Genomic DNA, 18,176 nt, shown 5'->3' with positions numbered 1-18,176 from the left:
ATTGTGCTATGTTCTCTTTCTAGTCAAAATATGTTTCTGTTAATTGAGCATGGATTTATATGTTTGTTCTTATATTTTCAGTACTTGATGCTCAGTTATTTGGTATCACACGATGACAAAAGCTGAATAGTTGGAGGGGCAGCTGTAACCACCCTGCTGTTCCTGTTCTGGTGGTTAACTGAGTTTCTGTCCCTGTGCAAAAGATGAATGATTAGCAAAAATATAACTACTGTTCCTACTTTATGCGGTAGAAAATGTGCCTTGAAAGGGTCTCTATAGCAGCATAATGCTGTGAGATGGACATATGTTTCAGATAAAGGGGTGCAAGCATATTAACCTCCTTATGACTGATGGCTTCTCATATGCATTAAAGTCTCCAAGGAGCAAGGCACCTGTTGCCTAGCTGAATTTTGCTAAGTATATCCTAACAGCCCACTGATCTTAGTGAGCCTCTAATAAGTTGACATAATGGTTTAACAAGTAAAATGAAAGACAGCAATGATAGCTCTAAATCGAGGTATTGGATATCTCTGTCATGTGAGAAATCTTGAGGCCAATTGCATGTGCCTAGGTAACTTGGGGAGATTAGCTAGAAAAGGGAGAGGAGGGTAGTAAGAAGACTAAAATGGCAAGTTGACCCTTAAGAATGAACTAGCCTTCTAAAAAAGTTTTACTTGTCTAAATGAAACTGCATCATTATAGAAAAAGCCTTTTAAAACATGGCTTTGACACTGCCCTCTTACGGCTTGTGTCTAGTGACCGTGTCGCTAAAGGCCCCTAATGGCATCATTAAATCCCACTGGATTCCCTTAGAAAGCCCCTGGGGAGATGAGAAAAGTGGAATTTTTGTTCATAAAAGGATTTTTTTTCTGTTGGGGTGGGGATTAACAAGAAAAGAAAAGAAATAGTTCTTCCACATTTTGGCTTTTCTTTACCCTTTATCCCTCTCTCTGTCTGTATTGACCATCTTCCAGTTTATTCCCCATTCCAATTTGATTTGTAAACCCTTTGTCTTATTTTGGACATTGTTTCTCCATTTCTTTTGCCTTTGAAGGCATTGAAGGGGGTTGGACTAAATGACCCTTGGTGTCCCTTCCCATTCTACAATTCTTGGTACTGGGACTGAATACTGTTGGTCTTATATTTGAAATGGTTCATGGCTATAATAATTTAAGGACAATCCTCTCTTCATTATATTATGCATGCTGTTTTGAGTTGCAACATTGCTTCATAAGGATAAAGCTCCCTTATGATATAGTGTAGAGAACTTTGAAATATTTGTTTATATTGTTTTTATACTCTGCTTCATCAAAATTTGCTTGTAGAGTAGTTTGCAAAAATCAAATAAAATACAGTCACAAAACAGAGTGTCTTCATAATTGCTCCTCTTCAAGGTTGCAGACTCAAAAGTTGACTAATCTTCCCATAATCTCCAGGACCCACAGAGCAGAGCTGTGGTCAGCTTCTCTGCCACTCTAGGGAACCTCTTGCTTTCCAGATACAACTCCTATAATCCCTGACCATTGGACATGTTTGCTGGGGCTGAAGGGAGTTAGAGTACAACAACAACTGAAGGGTCACAGATTCTCTAGCCCTGTTCTATCTCAGTATATCTGAAAGGCCACAGCATGCTCAGTGTATCATGGAATATACTTTGCCTAATTAATTCACATGACAGCTATATGTTATGTATCAGGATTGTCTTCCTATTTAATTATTTAAATAAATTGTTTGCAGTAGTCTGGAGTTAGCATTCACATTGTTGGCAGGTCAGTTTATGGAGATGTCCAGAGCACTGTCCAGTCCAGTATTGATGGATGATTTTCAGCTGATTTTCAGGCTGTTGTTGTTTAGGCTTATTTGACCACATGCGTGTTTGATCCTTGCTCTTTGTGCTTATAAAATCCATCCAGGAATGAAACCTTTTTGGGCCAAGCAGGTTATAAATTCACCAGTACAAGAGGAAGTGGTACTGAACTTGCCTGAATGTGATGGTAGTTTGATGCACCAGAAAAAACTTTTCCTTGGGCCAGAAGATTTCAATAACTCCAGACCAATGGCAAATGTTTCCTTCCCACATGAAGTTCTAGAATACTTGACCACTGATCAGATCCAGGTTGTCTTGTTGATTTAACTTTTATCAATTTAAATCAGGCATTGGGCCTAATTTTGGTACTATGAGTAACTTGTTTGCCCTGTGAGGGATAATTTGTGTTGGGATTGTGACTCTGCTTGCTTTTCTTGATCTCCCAGAGGCTTTCAATACCATCGGTCGTGGAATATGTTTGGGATGTTTGTCCAGGCAAGAGGTAGATCTTCCTGTTTTGCAATCGTCATTTTGCTCCTAACCTGGATGGTCAATCCTAGAAAGTTGTGCTGGAGGTTTTTTGCTTGGCCTTGTAGAAGCTACAGAATAGGGGTCTTCAGGACTCAATATTAACCCCTATGTCCAAAGTCTGTTTTGGGGGCCTAATTTGGCGTTCGGTTTAATCCGGCCCCTGTGGCAGTTTATTTCCTGGGGTAAAATCCTAAAAAAAAACCTCAACAATTTCAACAATCCTAAAAAAAGCTCAACAACTTCAATCCTAAGAAAAGGTCAACAACTTTGGTTGGCCCTTTGGTCGGCCCCCACAGCCCTTCACTTCATCAAATCTGGCCCTCTTTGAAAAAAGTTTGGACACCACTGCAGGCCTATACCATTTAACATCTACAGGAAAGCACTGTGTGGAGTTTTGAAGAGTGTTGCCTCAGTATACAGATGACATCTAACTCTACCTCTTCTTTTCATTTCAGTCAGGTGTGGTAGCCAGTGTGCTTTGCAAGAGCCTGACTGCAGGAATGGGTGGGTGAGAGCCAAAAAGTTGAAGTCTGTAGCGCTCTTTCTGGAGGATCAGGTTCACAGAGTAGGGGTAGTATTCAATCAGTTGCTGTCACTGAAGAGTACATGTGGAAGCCATTTTAGTCTGGTAGCCCAGCTAGGTCCTCTATCTGAATGCTGATTACCAGAGTTTAGATTTTTAGTGCTAGGTTATCACATGTTTGGATTTCAGCAATGTGTTAAACATGGTGTTGTCCTTAATTGTCTAGAAGGTTCAACTGATACAGAATTTAGCAGCAAGGTTGCCATTGGGGATTAAGTGATCAGAATATTTTATTCTAGTTCTTGCTCACTCACACTTGCTTCCAGTGTGTTTCTGGGCCCAATTCAAGGTGCTGGTTTTTTTTTATAAAGCCTTACACAACTTGGGAACCCAATACTTGATGGACACCTCTTCCCATATGCACTTGCCTGCGCCATAAGGTAATCATCCCTGCAGGCCCTCCTCTGTGCCTCCTTCTACTGAAATTCAGAGGGTGGCCATAAAGAGAGGTGGCCTTTTTGTTAGTGGCCCTATACCTGGGGGTACTCTCCCCAAAGCGATTCACCTGGCACCCACGTTACAATCTTTTCAAGAGCTGGTAAAGACCTTTCATTTCTCCCAAGAGATGTTTGCATTTTTGACAGTATTAACATATTTTATCAGACAGCATTTTAACATAATTTATTGGGAATATTTAATCTGATGAGGTCTTCTACTCGTATTGTACTCTGCTTTGCTTTGTTGTTGTTCACTTCTGAAAAATATGGTGTTATTTGCTATATCGAAGGTTTTTATTCATTTTAAATTGTCCGTCATCTAAATGCTTTGGAACAGATGACTACTATTACTACTACAACTAGTAGTGTATTAGTAATATTCATATGGCAATGCCAGCTCCAGCCATGCCCACTGGTATATGGTCCCCAACCGCCTAGTCAGTTGCATATGGTCTTCTGAATCAAAAAGTTGGCTGAGCCCTGATTTAAAAGGTCTATGAAGCGGTTAAAATCTACAAAATAACACTAAAAGTAAGCCCAACAATCAGAAGGCACCCCAAAAATAAATAAAAGCATGAATAATATTTAGCAGTAGAAGGCCCAGAAAGGATAACTACTGAGAACAACTGCAAAAACCAGCCTCTTCAGACAATAAGCAAGAATCAGAGGGTCGCAAGGGCTTTCAGAACAAGAATAAACTTGGCTTGATACAAAAAGAATGAGCAGGAGATGAGCTGAACAAACCTTCCCAAGAGCTGCCAAAAATGCTCTATCCTGGGTAACAAACCATCCTCTGTATGGAAAGGAGCATGAAATCTAAAGGTCATAACCAGCATATTAAATTGAGTCTGGAAACCAATTGATAGTCAATTAAGTAGAAAAGCCTACTTAAGAGTCTAGCTGAGTGAACAGTTTAGAATCTGATCTTCAATGTAACTAATCCAAGTTTATTCCTTCCCCTTCCTCTTCCTCCTCATGTATTCCTTTACTATCCCTATATACTGTTATTCAAGCCTGTCATTCTACCTCTCATCTCTGCTTTTCATTAGCCCATCAGCTAACTTTGATTCTTCCTTCACACAATCCTTCCTATACATGTCTACTCAGAAGTAAGTCCCTTTGGATTCAAGGGGGGGGGCATACACCCAAGTGAGTGTGTGTAGCATTGCAGCCCTTAAGTTTCTTCTCCTTCTCCTTGACTGATAAATTTTCGTTATTGGTTTTGCATGAAAGTCGTCTTAGCTTGTACACTGCATGACCTTTGTGGTCACTTAGTGATTACACACGCCTGCTGAGGTAATTTATTCACTTTGTTTTGGTGTGAACATATCCCAGGGGTCTTGTAACTGCTGTAATCACTTGACCCTAGTGACTGTTAAATGCTTTAAACACAGTTACTTTAAATTTATAATTGTTTTCATTAAAAATCCCTTATAGTAACTTAACTGACCTTGCAGTAAACACAGCATTATGGGCTAAGGGAAGAATTAAAATTATTATGTGATGGCTAGTGTATGTTTTGTCCACATACATTCTTCAGATGTATAATACAATTCACATTTCTACCTTTACTGTGTAGCTGTATATAGAGCAAGCATACCTTAAAGAGTCCCTTTCCCTGGAGTAAACCCCATTGAACATATGGGATTTGTTTCTGATTAGGCTTGTATCGGTTTGCATTGGAAAGTATGTAATTATAGCACTTGTGGCATAATACAAAATATTTCTTCACATGCTGTGTGCTTGGAAGTAGCCGAAAAATGTAGGGCTGTGAAGCAGGATATAATATTTATCACAATAAATATGGTTATTAAAATCAGTCTCATGATACAGGTTAACTCACATCTTATGCAAGGGTTTGGTTTCAGGAGACCACACATATACACAAAAGCAGTAAAGCCAGGAACCCCTGCAAGATGGAGGTCAGCCTACCTGGCTGGGAAGGCGGTGTGAGGGCTCTGGGATTTTGCTAGAGCCCTTGTGCTACCACTCCAAAGCTGGGTTAGCCCATGATTGCAGCTTTGTACAGAAGTGTGTGTGTGGGAAATAAATAGATGGAGAATGGGTTTCCACTGCTCTCCCTTCCTTCCTTCCTTCCTTCCTTCCTTCCTTCCTTCCTTCCTTCCTTCCTTCCTTCCATCCTTCCTTCCTTCCTTCCTCTCTCACCTACCAGTATAAGTTACCTGTACTGTGTAGGGTGAAGTGTATAAATATGTTGTAACTAAATGGTCCTAGCATTGTAATCCTTTACCAATGTTATAGAGTACCTTTGCTACTTTCAGTTAGGTTGGCTTCCTATGTGGTTATCTTTTTGTTATCAAATTCTGAAATCATGTTATCATACAGAACTCCCAACAGAAAGAGGATCATTTATGTTGCTATTGAATAAAGCAGAATTTTATTAGCTTTGTCGTATCACGTATTGCTGCTGTGGTTTCCTCTTGTTAACACATTTTCTTCAGGAATGTCCAAAAATATTTTGCCACCCTGAGCAGCTGCACTTAGCTTTAGTACATTTGAGCTGTGTGATGCAAAAGTTGCACCGGGAATGTCTGCAACATCATAAGGGGTTCTGGACTATACCTCTTGGATTGCACACTGCCTTGTTACCACCCCTAAAAATATGCCTGCTCCTGGCAAATGTTTGCATTGCTTGTACAGTTCTAAGTTATGACTGCCACATGGGATGTTTATTGAAAGGCATCTCAAATAAAACTCATGTTCTTCTCCACTCCAGTGCAGAATGAGCATGCAAAGTGAAAGTGGAAGCCCAGCTAGAAATGTGTGTGAATAGCTAAATTGGTGCATGCTCGTATGTGGCGCTCACCTTTGTCATGCAAAATGGAGCACAAAGAAAAAAAGCAAGGAAAGTCTGAAGAAAGTTTCAAGTTGGGCTGCAAATACTGATGAGGAGTCAAGCTGATTGTCAGTTTAAATTTTAAACTTTAAGCCTGTCTCTTGATGCAAAAAACCTGATGCAAATAGCTGCTGTGGAAGCATCAAAGAAATTTACATCTCTGCAGCATTTTCCAACATGGTGAATTCTTGTAGATGTCAATGGTCTTGCTGCAGTATTTATCCAATTTGGTTGTTTAATGCTGATTTGCATCTCTTGAGTAAATTGTGAATAATATTCTTCCTCACTTGTATATTTTCACTATAATATCATTACAGTTTTTTCTGTTTGGGAGAGGAGATATAATTACATTTAATTTTTGTTTTGAGCTTCTATCTTCTTAGCTAAACTTTGGTTTTCCTCATTGGTTTCAGTGCAAATGTACTGATGTAAACTGGTCTGAATAAATATTTTAATCAGAGAGTTCATGTGTTATTGACAGAAATAAGACTCTAATGAAGATGTTGCTGAAGTTTTGGTCAGCTACTGTACTGTTTTTCTGCCTTTTTTGGTTTGTATTTTTAGACATTGATATAGCTAGTGCTTCTCTCAGGCGGAGCAGCACCTCTGTGTGTTAAAGCTTGTGAGTCATGGTGATATGTGACTTGGGATTAGAGAAAATAGAAGTGTTTGGTTTAACCTTTTGACTAATGTAGAGGAGATGATAACACTTGGAGGGCAGAGATAAGGTGGCAGTTCACTGTGGGCAGGGATATGAGCAGACGACCAGTTTTAATCCCAATTTGTGTCTGTTAGCTCACATGGAAATCTGACAAACAGATTCGGGAGTCTGATGCTGTTGTAGAGTTGCCTGCTTTAAAATATTTACTCAAGATAATTTACTACATTAGAGTAAAACAATGTTTGCAATAAAACAATGCATAATAAAGGCATGAAGACTTGAACTAGATGATTAATGCTGAAAGCACAGATCACTTGTTCAGCAGGGAAAGAAGGAGGTGTATTTGGCCTTCTACACCCACCCCATAAGGGATCAGTGCTATCCAGTGCTCTTTTTTTTCTTAAAAAATGTTTAGGGGTTCTCTCATTTTGACTCAAGAAAACCACCATTTTATAGTTCAAATCAGGAAAAACAAATACAGTAAATGGGCAAAAATACAAAGAACATGCATTGATGATGAAAAATAGTAATTTTCCTACTCACATTGAAATACTGCCTCTCAGTGAGGCCAAACTTTCATCAGTAAAACACCACACATTCCACACTGCTTCACACATTAAACGCTCGCTTCTGTCTGAGACTCAGGAAACACCTTGACAGAAAATGAGGCTGCCATCGGGGGTAGCAATGGAACTGATGATCCACCGTGCTAGAGAATAAACTATTTTTTTTAAAAAAATAGTTTCTTCTCTCGTTAGATTCACAAAATGTTTAGGGGTATGTGTACCCCTTCGTCCCCCCAGAAAAAAAAAGCACTGGTGCTATCCAAGAGCACAGCTGCTGTCCCTGTCTGCAACTGTACACTTTGTTTCCAGTCTAGGAAAGGGAACCATGCATATGGTTCCAAATATTCAATCTGGCAATTCGGCCCTGGCCAAATATGTAGTGCCTATTCCCTGTTGGTGCACGTAGTTCCTGATCCACTCTCACATACTATTCTGCTTTCTTGTACACATTGCCCTTGGGGCACATGGGTTTTTAAGTAGTTAGAAATCGATTTCTATTCCTCTACGACATTTTCGCTCCCCCCCCCCACGTTATTGCTCCCCTCAATACAGCATATTAATTTGGGTTTATGGCCCTGCTCTGCTTTTCTCATGGTATATATTGCCTGAGTAAGTATAGAAAAACTGAACTGATAGTAATTTCTTTCATTTTAAAAATATGGTTTTAAATCAGCCTTCACATGCATTTAATTTTAATTCATTTTTTATTCCCAATTGTATATTCTTTACTTATTTTAATATTTTAAACTTGCATTTATTTAGGGGCAGAAAGTCCACAAGTTTGTCTTATACTCAAAAGTACTGGCATGTATGTTTTGCTTAGGTCTAGCCTTGAAAAAATGCAGGATATTAGAAAGCTGTCCGTCCCCCCCTGAAATGTGGGGTATCTGAAATTCTTTGGGGTTTCCTAATATATAATGAATGAAAATCCTTTGAAATAAGGCACAGCCCTCAAAATTAGCAGCATATAGTTATCCTCTGTTATTTTGACTTTTTTAAAGTCTATAAGCTTTCTTGAAGTAAAGGGCACTTTGAAGAATTCTTGGGTGAAATATTCAGAGTATGAATCAAATCTTAGTTGGATTTACTCTCTCATTTTGATGCCTGCCATCTGGAACTTGCTTTACTCTGTATTGCTTCATTTTCTTATGTCCAGAATGAAGATTTACTGTAAAGCGTCATTTTGTGGCACTAAACCCTTAGTTCTTGTTATTAATTTTGCATGCCCCCAATAGCTGTGATTTAAAAAAAATGCTAATTTAAATAGTCCGGGGGACTTGGTAAGTTTAACTATATCTTTAGAAAGCGATCTCTTTTTAGGACTCTAATTTCATTAATGGGCAGGGGTCGTATCACTTTGAACAAGAGCTTCTGAAGTACTTAATCTGAAGGCTTGATTCTTGGTGCTCAGATACCAACCTTTCTGCATCTCAAAACCTTCTGTAGATACTTCTCTCATAAACTTCTTTAATAAAGGTACACCACCCTGGAATCTTCTGATAGTAGGTGTGGGTGGGTGTCAAGAAACACTTTAAACAAACGAATGAATAATTGGAACATACCATATTTTTCCGCATATAAGGTGCCCCCTGTTTTTTTAAAACCCAAAATTAAGAAATTAATATTTTAAAATAGTTAAAAAGGTAAAGGGACCCCCAACCATTAGGTCCAGTCGTGACTGACTCTGGGGTTGCGGCGCTCATCTCGCTTTATTGGCCGAGGGAGCCGGCGTACAGCTTCCGGGTCATGTGGCCAACATGACTAAGCCTCTTCTGGCAAATCAGAGCAGCGCATGGAAACACGGTTTACCTTCCTGCCGTAGTGGTACCTATTTATCTACTTGCACTTTGACGTGCTTTCGAACTGCTAGGTTGGCAGGAGCAGGGACCAAGCAACAGGAGCTCACCCCGTCGCAAGGATTTGAACCGCTGACCCTCTGATCGGCAAGTCCTAGGCTCTGTGGCTTAACCCACAGCGCCACCCGCGTCCCTTAAAATAGTTAGGGTTGCCATATTTCAAGAGCCCAAATCTGAGCTTGACCACCCACGCCAGAGCCCAAAGCTGAACCTGGACCGCCCAGGCCAGAACCCAAACCGAAGCCCAGGCTGCCAGAGCCTGAACCCCTGTGAATTCACCATCTGCGTACAGTCGTACCTTGTTTCTCAAACGCCTTGTAACTTTTAACGTTTTAGCTCCTGAATGCCACAAACCCGGAGGTAAATGTTCCAGTTTGTGAACGTGCTTTGGAAGCCAAGCATCTGTTGGGGCTTCCGCAGCTTCTGATTGAGTGCAGGAAGCTCCTGCAGCTAATCTGAAGCTGTGCCTTGGTTTTCAATCATTTTTGGAAGTTGAACAGACTTCCAGAGCAGATTTCGTTTGAGAACCAAGGTACAACTGTATAAGATGACCCCCAATTTTTGACTTTTAAAAAAATCAAAATTGTCTTATACACAAAAAAATATGGCAGTATCTTTTGATTATGCTTACTGTGAAATAAATTGAGGCAGGTATGATGCATATATAAATAGAAATAAATTTTTCCCATATTGTTAAAACATTACATTTTAATGTGTTTTATATTGTGAATATTTGTTGGCTACCAAATATGCCCAATACATAATCACAGCATGAATTAATGTAACTTTGTTATAGAAGCATGGGAGGTTTCTTGTTGCTTCTATATCCAGCATGCTTTTCAGTGATTCCATTAACATTGGTAGGGCAATTATTTGATCAAATGTTAGCTGAATTAAGGACAGTTAACTAATCTTCTTCCCACACCCTCAGCCCCAGGTCTGTGTTTGCATTTGTTTTGAAGTAACAACTTCAGATTATTTCCTGCCCAGATCTTCCCCAAAGGATAAAATAACTACTGCAGATAGTTAGTGATAACTACTAGTGAAACAAAAGGAAGAGGGCCCATTGGGTAAAAACATCACATACAGTCATACCTTGGGTTAAATACGCTTCAGGTTGATCATAGAATAGAATCATAGAATCATAGAATCATAGAGTTGGAAGAGACCACAAGGGCCATCAAGTCCAACCCCCTGCCAAGCAGGAAACATCATCAGAGCACTCCTGACATATGGTAGTCAAGCCTCTGCTTAAAGACCTCCAAAGAAGGAGACTCCACCACACGCCCTGGCAGCAAATTCCACTGTAGAACAGCTCTTACTGTCAGGAAGTTCTTCCTAATGTTTAGGTGGAATCTTCTTTCTTGTAGTTTGGATCCATTGCTCCGTGTCCGCTTCTCTGGAGCAGCAGAAAACAACCTTTCTCCCTCCTCTATATGACATCCTTTTATATATTTGAACATGGCTATCACATCACCCCTTAACCTCCTCTTCTCCTGGCTAAACATGATCGTTTTCAGGTTACACTCCGTGGTGACCTAGAAGTAACGGAACACGTTACTTCCGGGTTTCGCCGCATGCGCAGATGCTCAAAATGACATCACGCGCGGAAACGGCAAATCGCGATGCGCAGACGCGGGTTGCGTTTGCTTCAGGATGTGAATGGCGCTCCAGAACGGATCCCGTTCGCATCCAGAGGTACTACTGTATTATGAACATGATCTTTCTCATCATCTGAATTTCTTGGAACTTGAAGTTACATCAACAGGTTTCAGTGTATCAAAAAAGGTAAACACACAGACAGAGAGAGAGAGACAGGCAGGCAGGCAATTTAAAAATAAAAAATAGCAAAATTAGATGAGTGTGGTGAACAGTCATGAGTTTACTCAAAATTTCTTGAATATTTCTATTTGGTTTTTACCTGTTAAAGATAAATGTCAATGCGGGGGGGGGGGGTCTTCATTTATTTTCATTTATTTCCCATGTTTTGTTGAATTATTTATGTACAGTTTCTAATATCTAGGCAGAGAAATACAACATTTGTTTGTATATATGCTTCTCTCTCTCCACTGAATACATGTATATAATAAAGGCAAAACAGAATCCTTTGCATTTGTTCGGGCATTGTTTTCCTGCACAGCTCTTCGGTGCTATGGCCTGAAACAGAAATGTTTGGGCGTGTGGAGAAAGCACTGCAGATTTTAGCATAATGTCTGGTGTTCAAAGAAATTTTATCTCATCATAAAGATTAGCAGGCTGTGTAATTCAATTTAAAATTGGTCGGCGGTGCCCCCTCTATTACGGAGCCTTTTTGCTTTATGCCGTATACGACTGTAAGGCCCAGGCTGCATGGCAGACAATATTTAGGGCTCTGTCATTGTCGTCGTGCTATTTCTTTTTCTTTGACTTATCCATAATTGTTGGTGAATGTGAGCATTATGTTAGAATGAGTTAAGAAAATGCTTGCTCAACTGAATGTCTCCCAGGCTTGCCCTGTGTGGTAGGAAATGAATTTTCTCTGGTCAAGCAACCACTGAGTGAAGGTTTTCTAAGACTATTTGCTACTAACAGGGCTTGAGTCTTAAAACTCTCACGTTAGCATTTATTCACAGTATTAGAGGAATTACTGTGTCACTGAAAACCAACATGCAGCAACTTATGTTAATACAAGGGTGGCAAACCCTCACCTTATTGTAATTACCCATACCAGGGGGTTAATCAAGTTTCGTAGAATTACTGTCTTTACAAGAAAAATAGGTAGTTTTCTGAGCCATGCTTCCTACTGGGTATTAGGGTTCAGTTTGATTTGCTAATTAATCCTCTTGTTTCCCTGGGCCAGTAGCCAGCATCTAAGCCCTGGCGTTTTTTGCTTTGGTTTATTACATCAATTGTGCTTGCTTTCCCCTAAAGGATACAGAAAAGTGATGCAGATAAATCTTGTGTTGACTAGAGGCTTGTTTTAGAAAATTGTTGGAGATTGTGGAAAGAATGGACTTTAAGCAAATATTGCAAAGCGTACGCTGCATTGGTGAAGCACAGAAAATACCTGTAGGGTCAGGTACAGAGAGAGAGGGGTTGGTTCAATAACAGAACAAAGTACAGTGGTACCTCAGGTTACATACGCTTCAGGTTACATATGCTTCATGTTACAAACTCCGCTAACCCAAAAATATTACCTCGGGTTAAGAACTTTGCTTCAGGATGAGAACAGAAATCATGCTCTGGCGGCGCGACAGCAGCAGGAGGCCCCATTAGCTAAAGTAGTGCTTCAGGTTAAGAACAGTTTCAGGTTAAGAACGGACCTCCGGAACGAATTAAGTACTTAACCCGAGGTACTGTAAAATGCTGTGAAACAATACCTGCTGCATTTCACAGAGAAGACTGAAACAACAAATTGGAATCTTAAGGACTTAAGAGGTTTTATAATGACATAAACTTTTCAGATGCATAAAGTGTCCTTAGTAGGCATTGTGTATGCATATATGTAAATGAGCATAGAGCAAAAAAAGGGAGTGTTGCTAAATGGCAGTGAAATAGAGAGAGTACAGTCCGTAAACTGATAAATTCAAACCTCTCATCAAGAGGCTTGATTCTAATTTGTTTAGGGATGAATAGAGACGATGACTTGCTGTCCCACTATAGATGATCATTAATTTAACTGATGTTATTGGCAGCGACTGCTTATTTAGCGTATATTTATGCTTTAATTGAATTCTTACCAATTGAATTCTTACCAACAGTAGTATTTGCATTTCATTGCCATTTTACCTCATTTCCCCTCTTATACCCTTGTGTATATGTACCCTTCTTGCAAGATACACACTTGACTCTGGTCCACAAAAGTATATATCAGGCACGTCCAATTCCCAAGAGACTGCGATCTACTCACAGTATAAAAGAACTGGCAGTGATCTACCCATTAAAAGTACCACAAACCTCTTTGTTGTGTTTGCTGCAAGAAACTAATCCAGCTGCCCCATTAGTACATGCTGCAGACAAATTTGAGGTTTACAAATACCTGACTGGACCACTGAGTGAAATTGCAAAACCCAAATATAGCAACTGTTCAATTTAAAAAGGCTGAAGTTGGAAGTTTAAGTTGAATGGTTCATGTTGAAAGTGGGGCGGGCGTGTAAAATGAGAATTAGAATTGGAGTTTCATGTTATATTTGCAAAGTAAACGTTCAGTATCCACAATTTTGGCAAAAAAAGCACTTATTCAAACAGCATGTAGTTAAACTATGGAATGTGGGTGGGGCATAATAATAATAATAATAATAATAATAATAATAATAATAATAATAGGCAATGATGGCCACCAACTTGGATGGCTTCAACTTGATAACCAGAAGGTTTGTGATTCAAGTCACCCAGGGACGGCTGTGGGCAGGATTCCTGCACTGCAGGGGGTTGGACTAGATGACCCTAGTGTCCCTTCCAACTCTACAGTTTTATGATTCTTCCCTGCTGTGGTCCTGAAAACAATCTCTCATCTGAGGGTGCTCTTTGTAGTGAGAGGAAATCCCCATTGGTGTGAATGGGCATCTCTTTCCAATGTAAACAGCAGCTTCAGATGAGATTAGACCCATTAGAAACCATGAACTCAGTGGGCCTACTCTGATTAATACTTCTAAATTGATGGCGTTTCAGAATATATATATATTTTTACTGTACAGTCAGATTTGTATAAGAAAGATCCGTTGCTCTTTTCTCTTGGGGGATATGTTAAATACTTTTCATTCTCTATATAGACTATCTGGTGCTGGTGGATAAGTTTGTTGGAATTACATTTCGAATAAAGGAATTTTTCACCCTTTGTATAAATGAATGCAAAGTAATTATTTGGAAGCATTAGTACAGTGGTGCCCCGCAAGACGAATGCCTCGCAAGACGAAAAACTCGCTAAACGAAAGGGTTTTCCGTTTTTTGAGTCGTTCCGCAAGACGAATTTCCCTATGGGCTTGTTTCACAAGACGAAATGTCTTGCGAGTTCTTGCGAGTTTGTTTCCTTTTTCTTAAAGCCGCCAAGCCGTTAATAGCCGCTAAGCCGTTAATAGCCGCTAATAGCTGCTAAGCCGCTAATAGCCGTGCTTCGCAAGACGAAAAAACCGCAAGACGAAGAGACTCGTGGAACGGATTAATTTCGTCTTGCGAGGCACCACTGTACTGTGTATTGTGTTTTTTTGGGAGGGGGATTTATCAGCAGTAGAGTATTGTTTCCTTCCCAAGCTTTTTGCTTAAGAGTGGAGAACAGCTGTGAAGAGTATAGAACATCTAGAAACAAGGAACGTACGTCTGGGGAGTCCTTACTTTGACAAATGTCTTCTTCACCTAGATATGTTTAAATGATTTCCAGAATCTGACTGACTAGAGAAGACAAACCATTACAGCTGTATTGGAAGCATAGGGCTATTAATAAACAAGTGCATCCATAAGTGCAGCTGTAAAAACAGTCATGCCAGACTTTGAGATGAAGGTGGCAAAACCTTACTGGTGGGGAATGTAAATAAGATGCAAATTGTTAAAGCTTCTTAAGTGACTGAAGTGAGAATTATGTTAACTTTCACTGCTAATTGCTAGTTCTGGTGAAGTGTACTTGTCTTTTTATGTCATGGTGCTTGAGATTTTCAAACAGCACCCTGTAACTTGAGTGTGTTTGTTTGAACAGAATCCTAGAACTTGAGGTGATAGAAAATCAAGGAATACATTGTTGTCTAACTATGAAGAAGGCTGTCTGCTCTTGACTTGCTATAGTTGCCAAAGTATATATTTCACAAAAGATTTGAATGCACAAAGGCTCTTCAAACAAGAATCTTCTGACACGATACAGCAACTTTTGCCTCTACAAAAGCAACTTATAATTTCATCTTATAATTTACTAAAAATTATATAATTACTCAGGATAAAAGTCCTGGCAAGGCCAGTATTAAGTATTAGAAGAATGGAATCTACTTTCCTAATCTTGTGCTTTAGCAACTCTTCACAGAGCCACGTGTGCATGATCAAATGTTTTCAGGGGTAAAGAATAGCAGTGGTGGCATTTTCACATCATTACTTGTATATATGCTTTCTGGGGAGTATGTTAGGTGAGCTACAATCTCTCCTAAAACATTGGTCTTTGGTAGTATATTATTTCATGGGTACTGATAGGGATACTGTCCCTTACAGGAGTTAAAACAAGTTTTATATCACTAGCATAGATAGTGATATATCTATCTATCTATATTTATCTATCATCTATCTATCTATCTATATCTATCTATCTATCTATCTATCTATCATCTATCTATCTATCTATCATCTATCTATCTATCTATCTATCTATCTATCTATCTATCTATCTATCTATCTATCTATCTATCTATCATCTATCTATCTATCTATCTAATCTATCTATCATCTATCTATATCTATCTATCTATCTATCTATCTATCTATCTATCTATCTATCTGGGGAAGTATTTTCTAATGCACCACTGTTATTATAACTGCTTCCACAAAGTTGTGCACTATTTTTCTATGCCTCTTGCTTCAATTTCCTGGCTTAGAATTGTACTCAGGGAGTCTGGAGATCTTGGCTCCAAATTATTGTCTGCCCCCTAGCCCTAAACTTACTTTCCAAAATATTCCTAGAATTTTCCATGCCCTCTTGGCATTCATGACAAGCAACCTTTGACTCAGTGAGTGCCAATACACACCCTTTCTTTCATACCTATATATTAAAAGCTGGAGTTGTGGCGGCAGCAGCAGCACTGGTGAGGGTCTTCCTCACTCCCCTTGCTACTGCTGGATGCTGAGGATTCCGGGAGGATCGTTCATAAGAGGCAGAAGCTGATACAGTGGTACCTCAGGTTACATACGCTTCAGGTTACAGACTCTGCTAACCCAGAAATAGTACCTCGGGTTAAGAACTTTGCTTCAGGATAAGAACAGAAATCGTGCTCCGGCGGCACGTGCTTCAGGCTAAAGTGGTGCTTCAGGTTAAGAAGAGTTTCAGGTTAAGAACAGACCTCCGGAACAAATTAAGTACTTAACCCGAGGTACCACTGTAGAACCAACTCCTAGAACCCACTGAATCTGTATTGCACTCTTCTTAGCCATCAAACCCGGATTTCAACCTCTGGTTTGGAGCGCAGTCTAACTGTGATCAGTGCTGATGCAGATTTAAGACTGCATTTGAAACTAGGGAAGCCAAAGAACAATTTGAGACACTATGTCCACATTAGGCAGTAGAAGAAGTTGATCATCACTGAGTTGATTGGTTTTAGTGTGTGCATCTGCCTGCTGTGTTAATTTTATACATGTTGAAAGTGTTGCTTTTAAACACAGGACAAGTTTTAGAAATCCGCACACACTCCCAAACTGCAACCAGACATAGAACAACCTAGGAAGAATAGCGCCTTGTGATTTTGTTGAACATTCCTAAATGATTAGGAACAATAAGCCAAAATTCTGGGTAACATTATATCTAACACTGGAGTAATAAAACAGTTTTGAAGCAATTCTTCTGTCACATGTGAGCAATTTAAGAAATTGCAGATTGATTTGAGTTATGGCAGGCTAACTAGAATGTTGAAATTACGATGCTTAGGCTGTTCTTAAAAACATCAATATATTTCAATATATAATTATCAGTAATGGTGAATTGTTATCATTAGGTTTCAAGCCCCTTGTGCTCTTAATTCACCCTCGCTCAAGTGGCAGCTGAGCTATTCATTTAACTACCTTTTGGGAAACATGTGCTAGGAAAAAGCCCCAAGGTTTTCTTTTGAATTATTTTAAGCAGGGCAGTGCTGTCTAATTCATACTGACTCGCTGATAGTGATGTAGTTATCTGAGCTTTCAGACTTTTGTAAGAAGCTTCATAAAAGAACAAATAACTATAACATAATAAGCATGAGAATAAAGAGCCCTCTTGGACCAGACTTAAGGCATATCTAGTCCAGTGTCGTGTTGCATGCAGAGGTCAGCTAGATGCCTCTGGGAACCCCTCAAACAGAACATGAAGGCAATAGCTGCTGTTGCTCCACAGCAACTGTTCTTCATAGGCCTGCTGTCTCTTACAATAATGAGTAGCATATAGCTGTCATGAGCAGTATCCATTGATCTTCTTGGCATCCACAAGTTTGTTCAATCCCTTTTTTAAATAAGCAGAGGCTATGGCTCTTGAGGCAGTGAATTTCATAGTTTAATTATGCACAGGGTGAAATGTTTCAAAGACAATGCAAATGTAATTAGTAAATGACATTTAATAAATGTATATCGTCAATACACAAATAAAGACAAGCAGTAATTTACTAAAGCTCTTCAGAAGTTTGTTTTACCAAACGGTGTACATGTAAGTGAGAAGACATTACTATTTCACCTGTGCTCAGTAAACCTTTGAGTTTTCAGGGGATGGGTTAGTTTGTTTCACCATCAAAGCTTGTGATTTTGTTTTTCAAAAGTGTTTTACCTTACAAGGCAATTTCAACACTGTTTTATTATTATGTATTTCTCCGGTTTTATAAATCATCAAAACGGAATGAAATGAAGAAAAATATCAGTTGATTTATTTGGTAGTGTCTTCCAATTCATTTTTATTTTAAATATTTTGGCAAAGGTTGGAAGTCTGTTATCCAATTTCCTGAAATAGCTCAATAAATCTTTATAAGTGTTGGTCCAGTCTTTCTTTTATGAAAACAGCCAGGATTGTGTTTGAGCTGTTTCTGGCCTTTATCCAGCACAAGCTAATCACTTGAAACTCTCATAGATTTCGGTGGAAGAGTTAAGCACATTCTTGGCTCTCACCAACAGCAGTAGGACATAGAAGTGCTTACCGTTGGCTGGATCATGCCATCTGTTTTTCAATTGATCCACTCCAAAAGTCTAATTGTTT

At 39.3% G+C, this 18,176-nt stretch overlaps 1 protein-coding gene across 5 annotated transcripts in view; it reads left to right on the top strand.

The window, feature by feature from the left end:
• MPPED2 (metallophosphoesterase domain containing 2) overlaps nt 1-18,176 on the top strand; it is a 123,804-nt gene that overhangs the window by 40,707 nt on the left and 64,921 nt on the right. The gene's annotated exons all lie outside the window — the stretch shown is intronic.

The sequence above is a fragment of the Podarcis muralis genome, chromosome 1 (genome assembly GCF_964188315.1).
Source record: "Podarcis muralis chromosome 1, rPodMur119.hap1.1, whole genome shotgun sequence".
Lineage (NCBI taxonomy): Eukaryota > Metazoa > Chordata > Lepidosauria > Squamata > Lacertidae > Podarcis > Podarcis muralis.
This window is presented reverse-complemented; position numbering and strand designations above follow the sequence as displayed.